Source organism: Melospiza georgiana, chromosome Z (assembly GCF_028018845.1).
Source record: "Melospiza georgiana isolate bMelGeo1 chromosome Z, bMelGeo1.pri, whole genome shotgun sequence".
Taxonomy (NCBI): domain Eukaryota; kingdom Metazoa; phylum Chordata; class Aves; order Passeriformes; family Passerellidae; genus Melospiza; species Melospiza georgiana.
Genome location: NC_080465.1, coordinates 81,030,141 through 81,053,689, shown reverse-complemented (window position 1 = coordinate 81,053,689; position 23,549 = coordinate 81,030,141).

The window sequence follows — 23,549 nt, the reverse complement described above, 5'->3', positions numbered from 1 at the left end:
TTATGGGTTATGGGTGACACTTCATATCCCACTGCAGCCAACACCAAGCATCAATCCCGGCAGTGCCCTGCGTCTCAGAAGGATCAGGCTGGTTGGATCCTCCACCAAACCACTGAAGTTTTACTGCGCAAGCATGTTCTGTCTGAATTTCAGTGCTGGGATCATACTCTGGGCTTTTGGCGGCGCTGCTGTGTCATGAAAAGTACTGATTTTAAATTACACCTTTTAAATTAGCTACTGCTTTCTACGGGAGTGCAAAACAATTCCAAAACCCTTTGCAAATGCTGACATTCCAAGCAATCTTTGCAGTTTTACTCCACCTTGGTGAGGCCCCATCTGGAGCTCTGCCTCCAGCTCTGGGGTGCTCAAAAGGCTCTGGAGCTGCTGGACCAAGTGCAGAGGAGACCATGGAGATGATGCCAGGGCTGACACCCCTGCTATGGAGCCAGGCTGGGAGAACTGGGGGTGCTGTCCTGGAGAAGGGTCTGGGCACGCCTTATTGCAGACTCTCAGCACCTAGTAGGGTTTTGGAAGGATCTTGGACACAGATTTTTTTTTTTAGCAGGACTTGATGTGACAGAGCAGGGGGTGATGGCTTTAAACTGAAGGATTGTCAGTTTAGAATACATGTAAGGAAAAATATGTTTGTGCTGAGGGTCTGGCCCAGGGTGCCCAGAGCAGCTGTGGCTGCCCCTGGATCCCTGGCAGTGCCCCAGGCCAGGCTGGATGGGGCTGGGAGCAGCCTGCGACAGTGGGAGCTGTCCCTGCCCATGGCAGGGGGTGGAACTGGGTGAGCTTTAAGGTCCCTTCCAACCCAGACTCTGGGATTCTATTTCATGATTCTAAGTCATGTGGCATGCTGAGAAGAAGATGCACTTGTGACATCAGATAGGAGCAGTTCTTGTCTAGGAAACATCTTGCTGCTTAGTGGGAAATTAAGATGTGCATTTCTTTCCTTTCTATGCCAGCAGCAGCTCCATTTCCAGTGCATTTAGCACCAGAAGATCCTCCAAACACTCTGGTTCTCTGCTGAACGTGAATCCTGCCCTGTGTTTGCTTTGGCATCTTTGCTGGAGGCTGCCAGGACCTGGAAAAAAAACAAATGTACAGGAAAGCTTCTGGTGCTGGTGTAATGCCAAGGTGGGTGCTGGATCCTGGCCCTGCCTAAAGCCTCCCCTGCCCTGGGGTGGGGAGATGCTGGGTGAGGGGAGCAATAAATGCTGCTGCTCCCCCAGGTGGGGTGAGATCCAGACCACAGACTTAAGAGAGCAGAACAAGACCTAACAACTAATTACAACAACTAACAACTAATCAAACAACTAAATGTTTAATCTTGGCAGCCTTCTGTGATGTCCAAACCCAGCTTGTTCCTGGGACGGAGGGGGAAACATCAGGGATCTTTCCATGTCCTCAGGCTCTCGTGGCTTTGCCTGTGTGACCAAAGGCCGGGCACTCACTGCCCGTGGGCAAGATGGAAAACTAATCCCAGTTTGGGCCCTGGCTTTTGTGGAGTTCAGTTAATCGTTGTTCTAAGATCTTCCTTGTTGGGGAGGCCTTATTGGCACCTTGGGCTTGTGACAGCTCAGTTGCTTTTTAATCTTAGCTACTTGGATGGCATGTGACCACTCTTTACACTGTTATAAAGTTAATTTGGGTCCCCTGTATCACCACGGTGGCTGGCACAGGATTTACCAACCCTAGATTTGCTATGGCTACGTCAAGCTTACACTCAATAACCAGACCACACACTGAAGAGGGCAGAACAAGACCTAACAACTAATTGTTGAGTCTTGGCAGCCTTCTGTGGTGTCCAAACCCAGCTTCTTCCTGAGAGGGAGGGGGAAACATCGGGATCTTTCCATGTCCTCAGGCTCCCGTGGCTTTGCCCGTGTGACCAAAGGCCGGGCACTCAGCTGCCCGTGGGCAAGATGGTCAAACCCAGAGAAAACACGCTCGGATTTCGCAGCTTTTAGCTGAGTAAAGTGAAATTAAATATCCACCTGATGGCAGCAGAGAACGGGGAATGAGGGAGCCCGGGCTGGCTGCCCGCTACCACTCAATTCGCGAACTGCGTTGGGGGCATTCCCAAAATGTGGAGCTGCTTTGGTGATGTGGCTTTGCCATGGGGACAGCCGATGTCCCCTGTCCCTGGGAGAGCCCACTCACATAACTTGGAGAGGAAAAGGCCTTGTGGGGTTCAGGTAGCACTTTTGGGGGTGTCAGGGCACGATGAGCATCATGAAGTGCGTGGTGCGGTCGGAGGATGGATTCTGCCCAGCAGCAGCATCCCCAAAACCCCCGTGCAGAGGGCTGAGGTGGCACAGCAGCAGAATGGGTGCTCACACTGTCCCTGCCAGGGGTGCTGGCCCTGGACAAGGTCCCTTCAGCCCCGGGCATGATCCTGGGGCTGGCTGTGACTGCCAGGGGGAGCGGGACAATGGGATGTGGATGGAGCAGCAGGAATTTGGGAGCTTCCCACGGGGTGTTCGAGCAGAAGAGCCCTCAGAGTAAAACTGGGGGGTTGTTTTGGAGGGGAGAGAAGAACTGAGGAGCAGGATGAGGGCTGGTGCTGAAGCATCTCTTGGGGAAAGGGGTGAGGTCAGTCCCATCACATCTTGGGACAGGCATCTCGCTGCAGAGCACAAATGGCTTTTTCTGGGCATGCCACCAGCATCTTTCCAGGATTTGCCGGAAAAGGCAAGGAGGTGGGTCTTCCCATGGCAGTCATCTGTGGCACATTGCACTGAAAATAACTTCTTTTTCTCTTAACTGAAACTCTGGTTGAAAAATCCTAATCCTGCAGTTTTTAACTTCTGTTCTGACAAACTCTTTGGGTCATGGGATGGGTATTTAAGAAAAGTTTTAGGGAATGTCTCAAAGGAACACTTTTTAAGCAAAATAACTTCTTGTATTTTAAATATTTCCTATTTTGAATTAGATTCTGTTGGGAAAAAATATTCTTTTAAGTGCTCCATTTGAAAAAAAGTGCAAGGCCTCTCCTGCATCTTCCCTCCCCAAACCCTGCTGGGATGTCCCCACCATTGCCATCAGCTCAGGTCACCAGCCAGGAGAGAGGATCCTCTGCTGCCATAAAAACGTGGTGCTGCTTCATTCCAAAGCTGGGCTTGTTTCCAAAACCAGCTAGGGAGTGGAAGCTTGTTGTCATCCCAAAGGTAAATCCTGTGCCTGTCCCTAATGCCTAGGCTCTTGTTTTGATGTGTTGCAAGGGACAAAAGGAAAAAAAAAAAAAAAAAACAAAAAACAACAAGAAGGAACAGATCCCAGCATAACTGTTTGAAAACTATTACATTTATTGGAAACTACCATGAGGAAAAATTTATTCATGGTAAGGGTTGTCCAGGCCTGGCACAGCTGCCCAGGGCAGTGGTGGATTCCCCATCCCTGGAAGGGTTTAAAAGCTGTGTGGATGTGGCACCTGGGGACATGGGTCAGTGTTGGGCTGGGCAGTGCTGGGGAATGGTTGAAGTCAATAATCCTGGAGGGCTTTTCCAGCCTGAATGATTCTGTGATTCTGTGCTGGCAGAGCAACACAGATGTTGTGTGAACCTGAAAAAACAAACGTGGAAGGTCACTGCTGCTGTTGTAGGCTTTGAGGAGCTGGCTGGTCTTTGTGTGATTCCTTGTCCCATTGATGAGAATAATTGAAAAATAGTATTTATATCCCCATGACCTTGCAGTGACCAAGTAATCAGAGCAAGCCATTGATTTGGTGTCAGGTGAAGTCCAGTTGGGAGCAGGCAGCGAGGAGAGGGAGGGCAGCCTTGTTTGAGCATGAAGGAAAGCTGAACAAGTTGATTTCAAAGACCTTCTCATTCTGCATTCAAAGCAGACCTTTAGCTAGTAATATTAAATGCTAACAAAAGAGACTCTGGTCAGTTGTGGGTAATAAACTATTAATTGGAGCTTTGTCAGAAACGACTCTTGACCTTTGGGACAAGACAATGAGCAATTGGGGGTCCTTTGTTCCCATGCTCTTGACTCCAGCAGTGTCAAATGTTGGATACAGGTGAGTTATGTTGTTCTTCCCCTTTGGGAAAGGTGATGCCCGGTAATTTGAGGATATTCAGCAACTTAGGAACTAATTAGTTTAAAATTAAATTTTCCACTCTGCCAGGCCAAGCACAATGAGGTGAGGCCTTAAGACACAAGAGAGCGCTTTAGAAAGGAGTGAAGGGTGACTGGGCACATGGAAGATGCCAGCGTGCCTTTCAGGCAGATCCAGGCTCCCTAATTAGGTGGAACACAAAGCTGTGCCCTGGCTGCTGCAGACCCGAGCTGCTGCCAATGCCTGTGGGGTCCCAGAAAGCTGCCAGGGAGGGGACAGGTCCCCCTGATGTCCCCAAATCCTCCCCGTGCACCACTTTGCCATGGGATGGTCTCTGCCCACCTGTACCTGCCGTTTGTTTTCGCTCCCCTCCCTTGCGCAGCAAGCCGGGAGGATAAAATAAGCTCAGCTGCCCAACTGAAGACCATTTAAAATTTTTAAAAAATAGTTAAATTAATTGTGGGCAGAAAAGATGGGCTTGCAAGGCACTGCCGTGCCTGTTACATCCCACTGCTGATCCAGCTGAAATCTGAAGGGTGGAGACACAAACCCCATCTCTTCCCTCGCACCTGGATTTCCTTCATTGTGCCTCTTGCCCTCAAAGCCCCACTTTGGTTAAAACTTGTGCTCCCCCTTCCCAAGGTCCTGGTACAGCCCCAGATTTCTGGGAGGGTTTTTGTGGGCTCCTTCCCACCCCATGGTCATCCCAGCTGCTCACCACAGGGGCCAGGGCCACATCTTCCCTTCCTGGCCAAACTCGTGGTCACTGTGGGACGTGCTCAGTGTGGACACAAATTTATCTGTGGTGGGGAAGGTGAGCTCTTCTCATGGGGTGTGCTCCACTGTCTGCTGGAACCTGTCCACTGCACCAAAACTCTGCAAGCATTTTCAGGATTGGGCTCTAGTGGAGTAAACCCTGCTAGGTAGGAATCTCCTCTTGAGCGTCGTCAGGTTATAATTAATTTGGGTTTCTACGGAAAAGTGTTTTTTTAAAAAACAAAGCAAAACAAAACAAAAGAAAACAATACAAAACAAAAAAAAAAAAACAACAAAACAAAACCAACAAAAACAAACGAAAAAGGAAAAAGAAACCCCCCACAAAACCACCAAAAAAAAAATAAAAAAAAAAACACACCAAAAACCAAACCACAAAACAAAAACCAAACCACCAAAAAATCAACCAAAGCAAGAAGATCTTTCTGAATGTCCTCAAACTAATCTTTGAAGTACAAACAAACCCCAGGAAGGGTTATGTTAATAATGGTAAAAGCTTTCCCCAAGCCCCCAGAAGCCCCAAGCCCCTTCTCCAAGCCAACTCTGCCCCATCATCCTGTGGTTAACATCGCTGAATGCTAGAGAAACTGTAATTGTTCATAAGCAAAGTAGCACTTCCCAAAGTACAGTATTTGTTTAATGGATCGTTAAACCGATATAAATAATGCTGAAGCAAGCATGGAAGCAATGAGGATGTGAAAGTAATTACACAGGGAAACTTGGAGTGTGACTGTCCGCTCTCACAGGCTGTGGTGGGGATTAAACCAAGCTCAGGAGAGGCTGAACTCTCCAAAACACCCTTTTAGGTTTATGAATTTCCTTTCCTGTTAAAGAGAAAATTCTGGGGTCGGGCTCTGACCTTTTTACCTTGTTCCTGGAATGATTTCCTCTCTAATGATTTCGGTGAAATTAAATTAAAAAGGAAAAAAAAGAAAAAGATCATTGCTTCTTTGCTTCTACAGCTGCGGGAGTTGTTGGCAGTGAAATGAATGAAAAAACCATGCCACTTCTGGAGAAGATTTTGGAGGTGTCCTAGTGTATCTAACATCCATAGATTCAACTTCCAGAGGGGGAATCAGTGACCATTTTAGCTGACCAGCCAGAGAATCTACTGCAGTTTTGACTTGTTCAGGTGTGTAGTTTGGTAACTCACTGCAGGGCTTCTTGGTCTGCAGATAATTTATCTTTTCTCTTTCTTCTTATTATTTTTTTTGAGAAAGAAGATCTCAACATTGCAGCTGGAGGAAAACAGTGTGGTTGGGCTAAAGCCTCATCTCTGCGCTGGTCATCTCCAATCACTCTGACCTTTACTGCATGGGGAGATAATTTAGTGCTCTGAAAATGCCCATTATCAGCCCCAGTGCAGCCTCACTGGCTGGTGCAGACGTACAATCAATGGAAGTTTGTTATTCTGTTCATTATTACTTAAGCTAACATAAACACATTTGCCAATAATCAAAAACATTGCACTGGAGAGCATTGTTGCACCAATAATTTCCATGCTCTGTGTACAGCGTGGAGGAGCACTTGGGGGCTCCTAATATCTAAAATCAAGCTCTAATCTGAGCAGTGGAAAGCACAACATCTTCAGGCTCCTCATCTCCAGGACCATGAGCTTTAAAATGAACTGTTGGGAACCCCTTGCAGAGGAAGAGGTTATTCAGTCATAGAACACTCACAGAACGGTTTGGGTTGGAAGAAACTTTAATTATCACCTCATTCCAGCCCTTCTGCCATTGTCAGGGTGGCCACCCACTAAATCAGGTTGCTCAGGGCCCCATCCAGCAGCCCTTACATGCCTGCTGGGTGCACCGTGAGGACATTAGGTCTTCATGGGCCTCTGCCCCAGGCACCCAGTGCATTGGAGAGGAGTTGATATTCCTCTTTTTGCATCAAGAGCTGAGTTCTGGGCTCTCTGCTGTGTCTTGGTATCTAAGAGCTCTGGATTTTGTCCCTCCTGTGCTTCTGGATGCCCGTGGGTCGATGTGATGTGGGGAGAGAGTGATCCCCACGGAGGGGTGCACTTCTTGCTCAAAGCCTTGTCATGCTATAAACAAGACCTATGAAACCCTGACCCACCTAATGCGCCCAGACCATTTTTCTTTTTTTGGACATCCAGAGGGACCTACCAACCTCCCTTGCAGGTCTATTATTTTTTTGGACATCCAGGGGGACCTGCCAGCCTCCCTTGCAGCTCCTCACTCCTCCCCACTCTAACCCCAGCCCTGGAGCTCAGTGCTGTGTTTCGTGGAGCCAGCAGCATCCAGGGATGCAATCAGAGCAGGCTGTGACACCCAAGGGTGCCCGGCGTGTGGGATTTCCCTGTTTTTCCACGGAAAGTGAGAGCTGGCAGCTCTCCCACCTGCCTGGACCTGGAGAGGGCAGCAGAGAAAAGCGGAGCGTCCTTGGCTGCGAGCGCCTGGATGGAGCAGGAGCAGCTGCGTTGCAGTATCCAAACACACTTCTCTGTGAGGAGGGTAATTTAGAGCAATTACACCGATTATTATTGCTTTTCTAATTAGTGCTTTTCCTACAGAATTAGCTGAGTGTTTATTAGGAGCCGCTTGTTGCCAATAGCTTAACTGCTTCACTACCAGTTTTTATCAAACATTAGAGTGGCTTAATTTTATTATTATTTCCCCCCCCCCTCTATGTGTAACTGGTTTTGTTATCTGGTTTCACATAAAAGCCCCAATTAAATATTCATTTTGCTTTGTTACATATGGCATTAAATTTTCATGAGCTGTATGTTCTCCTTGAATTTTGGGGGGGTGGGTGGGCAGGGAGGAGAGGGGTGAAGTCACCCTCGGTCTCTTAAAGGCAGGGATGCACACGTGTGTTTTGTGCTTTAGTGATAGTGAGAGAACTGGGAAAAACAAAAGAAAAAAAGAAAGGAAAAATCAACAGAAAAAGCCTTTTCTCACGTACATTAGAGATCCAGCCTTAAACCCACCGGCTTAAAGGAAAAAAATTGTGAGGCAGGTGGAGTTTTGGTGCCCCTCTTTGCACTGCGGCACGAGGTTGCAGCATCAAGGCTGAGGGGGGAAAAAAAGGATCTCTGGGGGCAGAAAAGATGATTTTTCACTCTCAGCCCCTTCTCCCCATCTTTTTTAGCATCTTTGAGCAAGTTTTGTGGGTCTGCAGCCCACAGAATCCTTCCTGTGTTCAGTCAGGGTGTGAACTTGTGTTCCTGGGAAGGGGTTACGTCTTAGCAATGCAGAGGGAAATGGCTGGGATCAGTGCTGGCTTGATCAGGGGATTAACGAAATTAGCAACAATTAAATCCTTATCTTCCTCTCTGATGAGGGGGTAAGGATTGAAAGAGCAAAATTCTGACTTTTCTTTTTTTTTTTTTTTTTGAGCCATTAAATTTAAATCATAACAGCAAAGATAAAACTGCATTTGAAGCAAATTATTTTGATATATCCCATAAAAATCCAATTAAATACTTTCTCCAGAATAATACTTGTTCTTAAGACACCTTAGAGGTTTTTTGTTTATTTTCTTTTCCTTTTTTCTTTTTAAATTATGTGTTCACTGTCAAGAGTAAAATGTAGTTTTGTTTAATTTTTTGACCAATTCTCTTTGGTCATTTCTTAAGCAGTGTCGTGACTTTGTACAAAATTTCAGCACCCTCATCTTTATCCTTAGAAAACAGTAATGCTTCCCATCTGTACTTTGAATTGTAAAGGGAAACAAAAATGGGAAAATGAGGAAAAATTATTATTCTCAATTTTTTTTTGCTTCAGGAGGCAGACGGGTGATGGGACTTGGAGAGTCAGGAAAAAGCTGTCACCTTTTTTCCTCTTATTATTCTCACCTTTTTTTCTCCTATTACCCTCAAAATGAGACAAAATAACCCAGTGATTTTCAAAATCTTGTAGTATGAATATTTTTTATGACTTTTAATAGCAATACAGTGGGTTTTAACACAGGATCCAGGGGAATTCCCATGTCCTGCAGAAAGTGCTGGGATGAGCATGTGGGCTTCAGATCTCAATAAAAGCATTGAAATTATTATCCATAATAAAAAAAGTTTCTAAGCAGTGACATTTCTGCCAATTCTGTGTGTCACAGTCATGCCTGACTGCTTGTTGTGAGCTTGCAGAGCTGCCTTGAGCAAGGAAAACACATTTTTTCCTATTTGAGGGTAAAACAGGTACAAAAGTATTTGTCCAGCAAACCAAATGTCTTTTGGTGTTTCTGGATGTGATCTGTATGATTGATTTCATGTATTAAAATTAAATAATAAAATGCAACGTGATTTAAGTAAAATTTTATGTGTTTGTGTCTGTCTTATATATATATTTATATTTAAGAGCATATTTCTCCGCACAACATCAGGGGCTCGTGGAAATAACTACTCGGCAAAACATTGACCAGAATATCAAATCCCCCGAATTATGTCCTACTTATGGGTTTCCAAAAGCGAGCTTTAGAATAAATTCCGGGGGATAAGTAGGATGGGAAATACACAGGCTAATATGTGTGCACGCATGGCGAGCGGCGCCGCTGCCGTGGCTCGAGCCGGGGAAGGCGGGAAGATAAATGAAATTCATAGTCAATACATCATTTCTTATCCCCCTCTTGGGGCAAAGGGTTCAGGTTTTGTTTGGTTTGGATTTCTCCTTTTTTTTTTTTTTTTTTTTTTTTTTTTTGCCTGTGTTCATCTGTAGCTCCTTTGCTGCTGTCCCTGAGTGTAAGAGCAGGAGCGGGGAGAGCTCGGGGTACCTGGTGGGACCATCCCAACCTTCCTGGGGTCTTCAGGCAGATCCCTGATACTTGGGCATTTTCCTCTTGTGAGGCACCGGAAATCCTGATTTTGGATAGTGGCCATATATTTATTTTCCTTAGTTTTTTTGTTGGTTTTTTTTTTGTTTTTTTTTTTTTTTTTTTTTTAATTTAGCTTCAATTAACAGTGCCTTTCTTTGCTTTAAATAGCAAATTTTTAACCAAGTTTAGCACCAAAGAACCTATGGACCCTATTACAGGTGAACGAAAACTGGAGGAGAACACAAGTCATTCCCATGTTAAAAAGTGAACAAACTCACTAAATAGCATTTACTAAATTACATCAAATCAAACAGATTTTTTTTTCTAGAAACAAAATGCTCAAAAATTTAGAGGCAGAGCATCATTGTAAGTAATCTAAATGGCATATTTAAATTTCTAAATAGTGGTTTGAAATGGTCCAAAATTACTTGGAAAATGTGAAGCCCCTGTTACCACTGCCGTCTTTGAAAAAAAATTAAGTGAAGCAAAGAGGATCAAATTAAACAACCCTTTAAAATAATTTTTCTCATCTTTAAGAGAAAAAGAAAACCACTTTTCTTACAGGTTTCACATGCTGTTTTGCTCCCAGTTTTTTCAGGGGCTAGAGTGGAGTGGGAGTAGAGTGACACAACCTGAAGGTCCCTTCCAGCCCAGCCATTCCAGGAGTCTGTGATCTTCTCACAAGTCTGAAGAAAGACAAAAGACTACATTCAACTTGGGAAAAACTAAAACCCCACAACTCCATTTCATTCCTGAAAAGTGTGTGTGGGTTAGATTTGAAAAAAAAAAATTAAAATATCATATTTCAAAAGAAAAAAAAAATATTTGGCATGCAGCAAAGTTTGCATAGCTAATAAAATTTCTCAAAGTTACAAATTCAAGGAAAGGTTTCTTGTTTAGACCAAAGCTTGAAAAGCATAAGCCTTGACTAGATCTGTGCTCTGTATTCCCAGTGAGTTTGTCTCTTTCCTAAACATGAAGGTGAGGACACTGCTGCTCTGAATGTGTAGTCTGTGAAGGGGATCATATGTAGAGGTCTCCAGAAACCAGACCTTAGTGAGAATTTGAGGAATAAGCAGGATTGAGAAATACACAGGCTAACACACACAGGGCTGTAAAGCTGTTCTCCTAAGAGCTTAAGTAGAGCAGGGCAGCCAGGGATGAATTTTTATGGTGGCAAGTTTGATTGCTGCAGGTTATCCCCATCTGGGAGCTGCAGCTGAGGCGCTGCTGGAAGCACCAGGCCTGGCCCTGTTTTGGTGCCCACACAGACACTGAGCAGGGGTTTGCTGCTCAGGGTGGGCAAAATGGGCCCAGTGAGCTGGGGCTGGGGCAGTGCTGGTGCCACAGGGGTCAGCTAAGGAGGGCTGTGCCTCCTGGGAAATTATGGAATCAAGGAATGGTTTGGCTTGGAAGGGACCTTAATGATGCCATTCCAACCCCCCTGCCATGGGCAGGGTCACCTTCACTAGGCCAAGCTGCTCCAAGCCACGTCCAATCTGGCCTTGAACAGTGCCAGGGATGGAGTAAATGAACATGTGGAATCTGTGGGTTTTGGGATAGACATCACTGATTTTGCAGCCACAGGACAGTGGAACAGTGACTAGCAAACAGTGCTGTGCATGCAGGTTTCTACTCTTCCCAGGCCAAATTTAACTGAGCAGCAGTCAAATCCAGGTCAACTCTGCTTTCACCTTGAGGCTGGCGAGGGAGTTTCTGGCAGAGTTCATTTTCCTGATTCCTCTAAAGTGTGTTTCCCCACATGGAAGTGCACCCCTGGCTTGGGAAGAGCCATGACAACTTCTTTCCCTCAGGTGGCAGCCACCCCTCAGGGATGCCAGGAGTAAGGAGCACCTGGAAAACCCCAGTTCTGGAGGCTGATGAGCAATAACCCAAGGTGGGAAACATCCAGGGATGGTGAGGGATCCCCAAAAAACAGCTTGGGCCACCTTTAAGTGTGCTGACCCCACAGCAAGGCAAGGGCACAGAACCTCTCCCCTTCAGCATGAAAACCAGACTGTGTCCCCACAGGGTTTGGGTTGGAGGCTGGAAATCAAGCTGAGCTCCCTGGCCCGTGGCTCAGTGGCATGGAAACAGGAATGCCCCAGCAGGTTAAGAACTGGCTCTTCCACCTAAAGGATGGAAAGAAGGGGGAGAAAAAGCAAGAGAGAGAAAGAGCTGCTGCCATTGAATAATTGATGAGTTTCAGACCAATCAATGCGACAGCAGAGCAGGGCTAATTAAAGGTTTCTGAGGAATCCCTGTAGTAATTTACTTGAATGTAAGAAGTTCATATTCTCTCTCCCTTTTTTTCCCCTCCCTTTTCCCAGGAATTCCAGTTTTAGGCTTCGGCGGTCTCTAACCACCGCTCACTTTTCCCCTCCAGGGGGATGTTTGCTATGGAAATATGCAATTAATATTGCAGTGATCGTAATTGCTAATTATTAAAACAATGCTACCCCCTTTTTCATGGCCTACTTTCTTGCTCAAAATGATTTAAATAACAGGGAAAAAAAAAAAAAAAAAGAAGCAGAGACAAGGTGGCTGGGGCTCAGCTGAGCCAGGATTAAGTGCTGAGCATGGCTGGGGGATTTTTCGGCTGTAATTTGGTGAATTCCCACATCTGCCTGAAAACTAAGGGCAAGGTGATGGCTGTCAGTGAGTGGCCCTTGCCATAACCTTGAGCCATGACGAGAAAACCAGCGTGCAATGCCAGAACAACCTGAATCCATTTAGTGATGAGGGCATCTGGATGGTCTGCCCGTGTTTCTGAAGAAGCTGTCGTGGTGCTGTCCTGGTGCTGCCATGAAATATTAATAGTCAGAGATGAGGAATTAACTGTCAGAGGTGTAGGCTGTCAAGGGAAAGGTGAATCAGGCAGGAGAGGTGTGCTCAGTGCTAGGGACCTGATCTGGGGGAAAGATGGAATTCTGGAATTCAAAACAAAAAGGGGGGGAAAAAAAAAAAGGCGGGGGCTTTTTGGGTTGCCCAGATGTTGGGATCCTGAGGGAGCAGAGTAGAGCACAGCCAGCTCAGGACTTAAAACCCCAAGGTCAGGCTTTGAGGAAATGGCCTCAAGCTGTGCCAGAGCAGATTTAGGTTGGCTATAAGGAGAATTTCTTCATGGAAGGGACTCCCAAGTGGTGGCACAACTGCCCAGAGCAGTGGTGGAGTCCCCATCCCTGGAGGGATTTGAAAGCCACGTGGATGTGGCACTTGGGGACGTGGGTCAGTGATGGCCTTGGCAGTGCTGGGGGAGTGTTGGATTTGTTGAACGTAGAGGGCTTTTCCCACCTGAAGGACTCTGTGATTCTCTGATGGTCAAGAGCTGAGATGTTGCGGGCTCCCCATGCTCTGCATCCCAAGCCTTTCCTAACCCATTGCTTGAGCCACTGGCAGGGAGCTGGGCTCAGCTGGGGCAGATGGAGGGAGCTCACACGAGGCACCACAGGAGGAGCCTGCATGGATTCAGGCCCGAGCAAGAGTCCACATTGGGAGCTGCCAGCACCCAGAGCACTTGGGGAGCTCTTGGGGCACCTCTTCCAAGCCACAGCAGCTGCTGCCATTGAGGACAGGGCACTTCAATAACAAACTGTGCTTTAAAACAGCATGAGGAAGAACACTAGGGTGGTTCCACAGCCCATGAGAATACAGAGGGAAGAAGTGAAAACCCTGCTGCTGAGGGTGCCGGGGCTGTGCTCAGCCATTCATGCTCTGACAGCAGACTGCAGGGACCTGGGGGGAGGGAACCTGCTTGGGGGTTTCTGGAAGCAATGAATGTATGTGGAAATAAGGCCTTAAAAAGTCCCTCTGCCTGTTGAGGCTAGCGACGGAGCTGTTTTCTCCCGCACATAAATGAAAGCAAAAAAATTGTCAGGGTTATAATAAAACATGAAAGGCTTATGTATAAGCTAGGAAGCAAGGCTTTGAATGGGTTCCTGGTGGTCTCAGGTGGTGATAGGTGTAGCTATAATACAGCCAGCAATTAGAAACAGGTTTGCTATTAACTGGCTTGCTTTGCTGGCTGCTTTGATGGGGCTGACCTTTCCCTCCCAGCCCGTCCTGGAGCAGGTGACAGGTTGGAGAGTGCCTGGCCCTCACCCCTCCCTGTTAAGTACAGGTTTGGGTCCCACCTATCACATCTTTTCCTGCCAGAGGGGTAGGCTTTGTTGTGTGTGGAGCTGATGGAGCGGTGGTTGAGCCCTGGCTCTAATTGCAGCACGTAGGCACTGCAGACCTGTGGTGGGGAAGGCAGAAGGAATGGGCTGAGATCCCTGTTGCTTCCTCAAGAGCAAAAAAAAGAAAAAAACCCTCGTGCATCTGAGATGTTTGAGGAACCTTTTGTTCTCTCTCTCATTACATGGGGATGCCCCATCTCTAAAAATCCATGTGTATTGTAGCACTGTCAAAGGTTCATTAGTGATGTTGCTGGCTGATGTGCCTGGAATTTCTCCTATTTATCCTAGGAGTGAATGGGGAGTTCTGTTAACAGACAAAAATATTCCTGATTTGCTGGGTTTTTTTTATTTTATTTTTAAAGGCCTTGAACTAAGTAACCTTTTTCTGCAGCTCGCAAAGCTGCCTGGAAGTTACCTGATCTAGTTTCAAATCCACCACTGATCCTGCTGGGATTTGAACCAGTAATTTGTAAAAAAGCTTTCTGCTGCTTTTCTTAGGTGTGCTCTGCTTTCCACCACCAGGTATCTTGTTGGGTGACCAGTGATGAAGAGGCAGAATGGGGAGAATGGAGGTTGTTGGCTTCTGCAAAGGAAGAAAGGGAATTGCCACCAGTGCCAGTGGGTGAGGAGCAATTGGTTTTGGGCTGGGCATGGCAGAGGTGGAAGAGCTGCTGCTGTTACAGCTCCAGCCAGGTGTCTCCTGTCTCCATTTTGATGTCACCACACCTGAAGCTGTACTGTTCGGTCCACAATAGGTTCAGGGGAAGATGTCCCTGTCCATAGCAGGGCGTGGAATGAGGAGAGCTTTAAGGTCCCTGCCAACCCAAACCATCCTGGGATTCTGTGAAATGGAAAACACAGGTACAGAAGCAACTGAGAGGAGTCACCCAAGGCTGCTGTAAAGTCAGGGAAGTAGCAGAGCCTGTTTTCTTAACCATGTGCTAGTCAGAGCTCTAACCACCACATCTTCCCAATCTGCTCCCCTCACTTGGTTTCTCATTACCATCACACCAGCAACACCTCTGTTGGAGTTTTGGGGCAGATTGTTGTCAATTATTTAAGAAAATTGCCACTGCTGGTGGCACCCCTCTGAAATGCTGCCAAGACCCACAGCAGGCTCCCAGTGCCTTCCCAAGCTGAATGATTATATCTTCACCCAGAGCTGGTAGATGAGCAGGTCAGATCTGCTCCTAAATTCTGAGGGTCTTGGAGCCCATCACTGGGTTTTGGGAGGAAATCAAACCACCCTCCTGTCCAGCAGGTGTGGGACACCAGGCTGATGGAACCATGTGTGCCAGGACCCTACCCTGCAAATAGTTGAACAAACTTGACTGTTAATCCAGCAGAATTATGGCAACGAGTTTGGGGATGCTCACACTCAAATCCACACTGCAACGAGGCTGCTTGTTAATTAAAAGCTGAGGAGAAGCAAGCAAAACCAGAGAAGCAAAACCATAGAAGGGGTGACTTGAGAGGAGAGCCTTGGAGTACTTCTGGAAATCAGAAATGGAATGGCACTAGTGCTAGTTTTATTGTGATTGCTGAAGTGGGGATCAGGCAGGATGTTGGGTGGGTAAGTTGGGTGATGTCCCACTGCCCGGTATGTCATGCATTGGTTATGCTGGAGAATAAGACGAGGGCAGAAACAGCTGCTTGGGTCAGGAAGTACTCAGTGGCAGCTTCAATGGCTCATGGGTGATGGGATTTTGAGATTAATGGGAGGATGGCGAGTGTGTTGATTCTATCCAGGCCATAATTCAGTGGTTACTTGAGATAGCAATGGTTATTCCTAGGAGTAGGCTAATGATGAAGATTAGATTTGCTTGGGGGTTCATTAGCAGGGGAAGGACCTCCTTCCTCTGCGAATGAACAGAGCACCTCCTCACCTGTGCCCAGATGCCAGGTGTTTTTTAATGGGGTTCACAGGGAGGAGAGCCGAACTTTAGCCGGGTAAAGCTCAGCCTTTCCACTCACCCCGGGACGGAGGGAGCGTCCCCAGAGGAGAGGAACTGGTTAAAGGGGAGCAGCAGCAGCAGCAGCAGCAGGATGCTGGCGGGGCGGTGAAGGATTGGTGGGCTGTAATGATGCGCTCGGGCTCTATGGAGATGCCCACCAGCCCTGGGCGGCAGCGGCGGCGGGCGCGGCGCAGACGGGGGGACGCGGCTCCAGAGGCACGCGGAGCGTTATTGATGCGCTCGCCTCGGGCAGGGAAGCGGATAATGGATGTGGGATGCTGGCCGTGCTTTGTCATCAAACGAGGGGCCTGAAAGATGGTGCGCTGGAATATTATCAGTCATTCCTTGATCAAGATGTAATGCTCTCGGGGTCCTTTTCTTTCTCTCCTTCTCCCCCGCCGCAGTGGAGAACGCTTTTATTTCTCCCCCTTTGACCTTTTTGCTCCGGTGTTTGGGAGGCTTGGATCCATTCCGCTTTTAACCAAGGGAGCACTACCTTCCCCTCTTCCTTTCCTCCCTTCCCCCAAGCCTGAAGGTAGTGGTGTGAACTCGAGGAAATCATGTTTCCTGGTCTGTGTGTCTTCATCTTGGAAAAAAACCTCTTGCTTTTCATTCCCCCCCCACCCTGCCATACTGTTAATAGATTATGTTTATGCAGACAAATACTTAAGTTTTATTTCTACGGTACTATAGGTAAGAATAGTGCTTCCTAAACAAATAAAAAGGTCAGTCCCTGCTTTGGGATTGCCATAACACAGCAAGGGATGGCAAATAAGGGGTTTTATTGCATTTCACCTGTATTTAGGCAAATCAAACAATTGCATTTTTTACAACCCTGCGTAATGGCCTGATGCAACCAAATGAGACCTCTCTCCCGGGGAGTTTAAGCAGCATGTTAGCTTTATCACTTGATGACCCATAAAATGGTTATGCACCCCTTAGTGATTACCTGACTTAGTCAGCACAGCTTGGCAGGGAGGATATTTAAACATTTTTTGCATTATCTGTTTCTCAGTGTCATCGTTCTAGACGTCAGCCTCTCAGAGGAGGTGACTTTCCTTTACATCTCTGTATGGGGTATTAGACCAAGGAAAAGGGTGTTGGGAAGAGAAAAATAAGGTTTCTTCATATCTTGGAGGCAGAATTAGAATTTGGGGCATCTTCTTTTCCCCTCATGTCACCTCTGATGGAATTTCATTGTGTGAATAACTTTGTAGTTGTGAACCTCGTGGAGCTGATGGACAGGACAAAAGGAGAAATATTTTCTCTCCCACAAAGTGGCAGTGATCTGGTGTGTGCTGCAGAGTGGTGCTAAGGTGCACAAGAGAACAGAGGTGGAAAAAGTGCTGCACATCATCTCTGCAGGATGCACATCATCTCTGCAGGCTGCACGTGGCAGGAGAGCCCCAGGTCCTGGGATCCAGGGCTGGTTTTCTGGGTTCTCCATCCACCTTTGCAGGCTGCAGAAAGTCTTTGCTGTGTTTATCACCACCTCTTCAGTAATTATCTCTTAGCACAAGGTGCCACAACACTGTGTTCGTGTCCTTTGGTATCCTGGCTGGGGTTCATCTGCAGAAATGCCATGTTTGGGGCTGCTCCCAAGTAAAGGTTGTCTGCAACAGGAGCAGATGCTGAGCAAACCCTCACCAGCATCCCATTGAGTCGCCTCTCATGAAAAATGAGAAGCGTTGCTTTTCCACAGCTGACAAAGAAACCTGCAGTTAGAGAAACCCTCTGGGCTGGCATTAGAAGGAGCATTTCAAAGCATTCCTGGTCAAACTTCTCCTCCACTCCATCTGAGTGGAGGAGTTTATCCACATTATTCCTTGTGGATAATTCCCAAATAAAGGGTGTAAGTCATGACAGCAGCAGTGTTTGCCTGTAATTACCTCACACTACAGCTGGAAATGTAGGAAAAAGTGATGCAAAAGCATATACTCCAGAGCAGTTTATGAGAGAACAACAATAACCTTGGAGGAATGAGATCCAAAACCTGGGCCTTGGGACAAGAACTTTAAATGACAATGCTTCTGAGCATCTCAGTTTTGGGGAGTTGCTTTTTGTGTAAAGCAGGTTAAAGAAAGGATTTTTTTTTTCATTTGTTGAAAACATCGAGGTTTCAGAATTCACATTTTGCTGAATTTAAATAAAAAATAAAAATTGGATATAAGGAAATATTTTGTTTTCATTTAAGAAAAGCTTAGCTGATTGTCTAGTTGAAAAAAACTCCTAAATTTAAATTTAAATCTGCTGAAGACCTTAAAAGAGGGATGACTTGAGATGAAATAAAGTTTATTGAAATGAGACATGTCAGTATTTTATGGCATTTTTCTATTTCATTACAAAAAATTTTGTTGCAATCAGTGTGGCAAATACTTTGTGCTTACCAAAAGTGCTCTGCTCCTGGGAAATGTCTTCTGAGGATAAGGAAATGTCTTCAAAGGACCACTCTGCTTTTTAGGAAGGAACCTAGGGAGTTATTTACTCTTGCTCTGGGTTCTTAAAGGTATTTTGTGGCCCAGAGTTCCCCCCAGTTTGACTCATCACCACACCTGCATGGACCACAACTGGGCAGCAGCCTGAGGTCATGGCTTCAACCTGCCAGCCCCTTTGAGGGGCAGTCCTGAGGCATCTGGATACCTGTGTTGGGGAATTTCATTCCCACCTGCTTTGCAATTTGGCTTTGGACAACCTCTCTTGGTTGGAGGGTGCCCTGAGGCTCACCGGGCTCCATTCAGTAGAGCTGCACCATGAGAGAGTGGATGAGATGTCTGAGCAGCAAGGCCTCTCACATCTCCTACAGCACGCTGCCAATGGGCCCAAATGTCACCAAACATCACCAAACTTGTGGCTGAGCCCAAAATTGCACCATCCTTGAGCTGGAAAGGAGGTGAATAGTGTAATCTCTGCTGTTGGCCTCACTCACAGCGTCTCCCCGCCTGAGGAACACCCACCCAAGAGTGATCTTCCAGTCTTTGTGGGAAATTTTAGGCGACGAGGTGAGATATCTTATCTTAAATAATTCTGAAACAGCACAGACCTCTCTATTCCTACTGATCCTGTCTCATCCATCACGCTGAGCCTTCACTGGTCTCCATGGGAATTCAGTAAGCAGATATCACAAAGGGTTTGCATGCTATGGTGACAGATCTTCTCTTCTGGAGTAAGCACACTGAGCGTATCAGTAGTAGGATTTACTCCCAAGAGATAGACCCAGGCCTTGGTTATAGGCCACTGTCCTGTTCATTACCCTGTCACTGGTTCCCGCACTGGTTTGATCTCTGATGGCTGTGCAGGGAGCAGAGCTCAGTAACCTGAGCAGGAATGAGAGTGCTTTGAGGCTCTGTCACCAACCAGGTGGAGTCACCTCAGGCAAGCCACTTGCTCCTGGATCACCAAAACCACATTGTCCCTTCAAACTCATGGACACAGAGGAGAGATTGTGGGATTTTTGAAGGATTTTGACTCTTTGCTTGTGTCACATTAGTCAGGGTGTGCTTCCCTTTCAGCCCCTGAGGCTCAGCAGACTGGAGAGAGAGAAAGTGGAAAGGCTGCAGGGTCTCACACAGGAGCACTGAGAGAAGGTGTCACTTTGTGGTATCCATAGGGGCATTGGGGTTCTTCTGTCCATTGGAACAACGTGTCTGGGGGCAGCTGTGGGAAAGGGACCTATATTGAAAGGGCCAGTATATGATGGGGAGTCCCATTTTACTGGGAGGTGTCCTGCAGGTCAGAAGGAGGGGAGATGTCAGCTGCTACTTTTATTTCTAGTGACTGGTTTCTCCAAATCGCCTCTGATGCACAAGGCAGCAATCTTTTTTCTCACTTTGTTTGGTAGACAGCTGCACAGACAGGTTCCTTCCAAACAAACTGCTCATGAGCTGTGGTTGCAGTCACCACTACTGGAGATGATCAAGGAAGAGCTGGACAGGGCACTTATTGTCTGGTTGACAAGGGGGTGGTCAGTCAGAGGTTGAACTCAGTGATACTGAAGGTCTTTTCCAGCCTAAACGACTTCTAGATTTGACCCTGTTTCTCATTTATTATCTGCTAAATTAAAGTTAGCAAGCCCATCTAACCATCCTAAATTTGCTTTCTCTGGAAAACCTTTAAAGGGATCTGTGAGTCACCAGTTGGTAAATAATCAGGCTGTACTGAGCTGAAATGGGCCCATCAGGCTCATTGAGTCCAGCTCCTGTCCCTGCAGAGACACCCCAACAATCCCACCCTGTGCTGAGAGTGTTGCCCAAATGCTCCTGGAGCTCTGGCTGCCTTGGGGCTGTGACCATTCCCTACAGAGGCAGATGGTGTTGACCCATTTCTAACGTGTTTATGTAACCCACATTCTCTTCTCCTATGCACCAAAGGCTGAAGCTTCTTCCATGCATTGCCTTTTTCCATTTATAGCTGCCCCACCAGAAATGACAATCACCTCAGAAGTTCCTCACATCATTTTTTCAGCTTGCTTTTGGATGTCAAACCAAGCAACAATGCAGGAATCTGAGATAAATGTGTCAATTTAAGCGATTTTTTTTTATTAGTCTTTGAATTACAACTTCACCCAAATGCTTCCTAAATCAGGACCCTGCTTTGGGTTTGACAATTCTTTGATGATTTCTGAGACTTGAAGCAAATATTGCAGCTGGCTGCCAAGGGGCTCTGCTGTGGGGGCCAGTTTGTGGAAACAAATTCCTAACTATTCTGGTCTATAAATCCTGAGCCTAACACTGTGAGACTTTCATCAGTGATTTCACTCCCAGCATATTGGCATTTTAAGTTTTTGACAATCCCATTTAACCATCTGTATTGATTGCAGGTTTGGGTATATACAAAGGAGCCTTTTTCGGGGGGAATTTGAATTCCACTGGAGTAGGAGGAAAGCCCCAGATCACGCCAACACACTTTGATACTTAATTGGCAATCCTGGGATAGTGTAACTTCAATTAAAGTGAAGTCATCCCACATACCTGCCTACTGACCTGAGCTCCTGCGTGAGCATGACGATGTTTGATAATGAGCATGGAGAGCACAGAGTGTAACAGCCCAAGGTAATGAGTGCCCCTAAGGCACCAGGTATCAAGTCTCCTCAAGGCACCCTTTCCTTTTGTTTTTCTTTTTGTTTTTGTTTTTATTATTTCTTTCCCCCTGTAGTGGCTTTACCCACCTGTAATTGCAATAGAAGGAGGGAGCCAGGAGATATTTCTTTGCAGACGAGACAGTGGTTGTGTTATTATGGTGTATTATGTTACTTTCCATTAGACCAAAAACTTTTCATCTCTAACCCTAGGAGGTGACCTACAGTAAATACAGTGTCGTATTTAGCTTTTGTAAATAGCTTAGCTCTCATGAATGTTTTATAGTGGGGTAAATATCACATTCTCTCCACTTATTTACATCCGCACAGCATCACAGAAGACTTGTTGGTATTAAATATTAATTGTGAGCTTTAGTGAATCTATGCTTTTGTCAAGAGTGCACCGGGCCACACATCTTTTTTGGCCTCACACATTGAGAAACCGCATGATCTTCCGAAGAAAGAACTGGAAGTGCATTATCAGTGTTTTTAACCAAACTGGCCCCAGCCTGATGGCTGCAGCTCCCACTCCTTTTGCCCTGCAGGCTGGCAGGAGGGAGAGAAGCCACGGGCAAAGATGTACACTCAACACCTTGGCCTCAGTCTCTGTATCTCTCTCATCTCAGGGAAAGTCCCTGTGGAAGGATTTTGGAGATTTATGAAGGCCAGGATGGATCAGCCATTCTGGCTACCTCCGTATATGGGTCCAGTGACCTTCTCAACTGAGCCAAGAGCTTGTGTCTGCCTGAAGTATATCTAACTGGGAAGCAACCACATTTTTGGCTGGAAGACTTCAGTCAGTGGTGAATCCACCATGTCCCCTGGTACACTGCTATTACTTCATGTATTGTAATTAATTTTAGAATTACCAATGATTTCTAAAGCCATGCTCCGATTTTCCTGGGTTTTTGCTTCTAGACATGAACTTTTGTTGTGCCTTTCTTGGTAGATTTGCAGATCTTGTCTTATATCTTGTACTTTCCTCCTGGGAAGGGAGAGTTCTTGCTGTCCTTATTGAGGGTAATAATTCCTCTCTCACTCTGAATATGCCTAATACATGGAGCTCTTGTTCTCTGTCTGTTTCAAATTATCCATAGCAGTTTTTGTATCTCAGTCAATTCTTGCGTCTCATCTGATTTAGGGCTGGGGGATGTACTCAATACTTCAGGATCAGTCTCTCTCTTGTGCATAAAATTTGCTTTTCCAGCACTGAGTCTTCCTCCAGAGTGACCATGACCCATTACAAGTTTTGCTTCCAAAGCTTTTTAACCCAATCCAGACTTTTTCATAGATAATTTTTTGAGAAACTGCTCCAGAGTGAGACCTACTTTTGAATATGAATAGCACTCTGAGATGTGCTATTTTTACTGTCTATAAACACAGCTTATGTTTCCTCCTCAAACTTCAGAATGACTTTTCTCAGGTATTGAACATGGGTTATTGAGGTCCCATGTGCTCTATACACCCAAATAAATTTACACCAAGGCATCATTTCAGACCTGTAGGTAGGAACAGAGATGCCAGCATCTGTGTTATTGGTTGACTTCAGTAGCATCTCACCAACCAAACATTGATTGATTTACTGTTCACCCATACTGGTGTGTTTCTGTGGCTTCCCCCTGAGTCTCTGCTGAATCACACAAGTGTGGGAGACCAGAAAACAGGAAAACTTGTTAAATATCAGCAGAGGACACAAGGGTCAATATCTTTGAGATATTATTTTTTAAATTATTTTTAAAAAATTTATTTTTAAATTATTATTTTTTAAATATCTTTTTGAATGTTTCATCTGCAGGATGAATTCCTTCTTCGTCCTCCTGTTGCTGGTGCTGGTTGGGGTCATTGTTAATGCTCTGGCTGGTATTGGAAAGGTGGTTACTCAGACATGGGTGAGAGATAGGGTAATGGAGTTTAACAGCATTGATTTTACACAGAAGGCTCATTCTGCACTTAAACCCCTCCTTTCCCTGTGAACACCTTATTTAAATGGTTGGTGCATAACTTTTTAATGAGATGTTCCTTAATCCATCTGACCAAAGACTAGGAAAATTGTGACTACACAAGAGGGACAAAAAGCTTCTGATTTTGTTAACTGCCCGATTTTCTGATTTGTTGATATTGAGGGCCTTCCCCTTGGCAAAAAAATTCCTTCTTTTTTGCCCCATCTGCCCCCAACCCATTAAAATGATTGCAGGAACCAGAGCAGTTGCTGGTGCATGCTGGAGTTTGTCAAGGGACTCTTAGCCCAGAGTACCCGCCTCGTTATTTTTAACCAATGCTAATCAAGTTTTGAAGCATCCATTATGCCCTGGTCCAGGGGCAAACTAAACTACATTACAAAACACTTAAGCCCTGCAAAAAAATTTCCTGACCTCTGAAATCTCTTATGACCTAGTTGCAGCTTCACAATGTCTAGCACTAATCTCTCCATTAAAGCCTTTTCACCTATTTCCTAAACTGCTGCACAATGTATGTATTTAGACAAAAGCAGCAGCTTTCAGAGCCATTAAAGGCTCAAGCCAAAAGTAAAGATGATTTTCTTATGGCTGAGGATGTCTGACAGCCTCAGGGGGTTGGACAACACCATGTTCTTCAGCTGACCCTTATTTAAGACAACCTGTGAGTGTCAGGATTACGATGCTAAGATTACTATGTATTTAAATATTATGTTATTAGTCAAATACTGGCATGTATAAACCCAAGATAATTTGGGCGGAGAGAGGATTGGG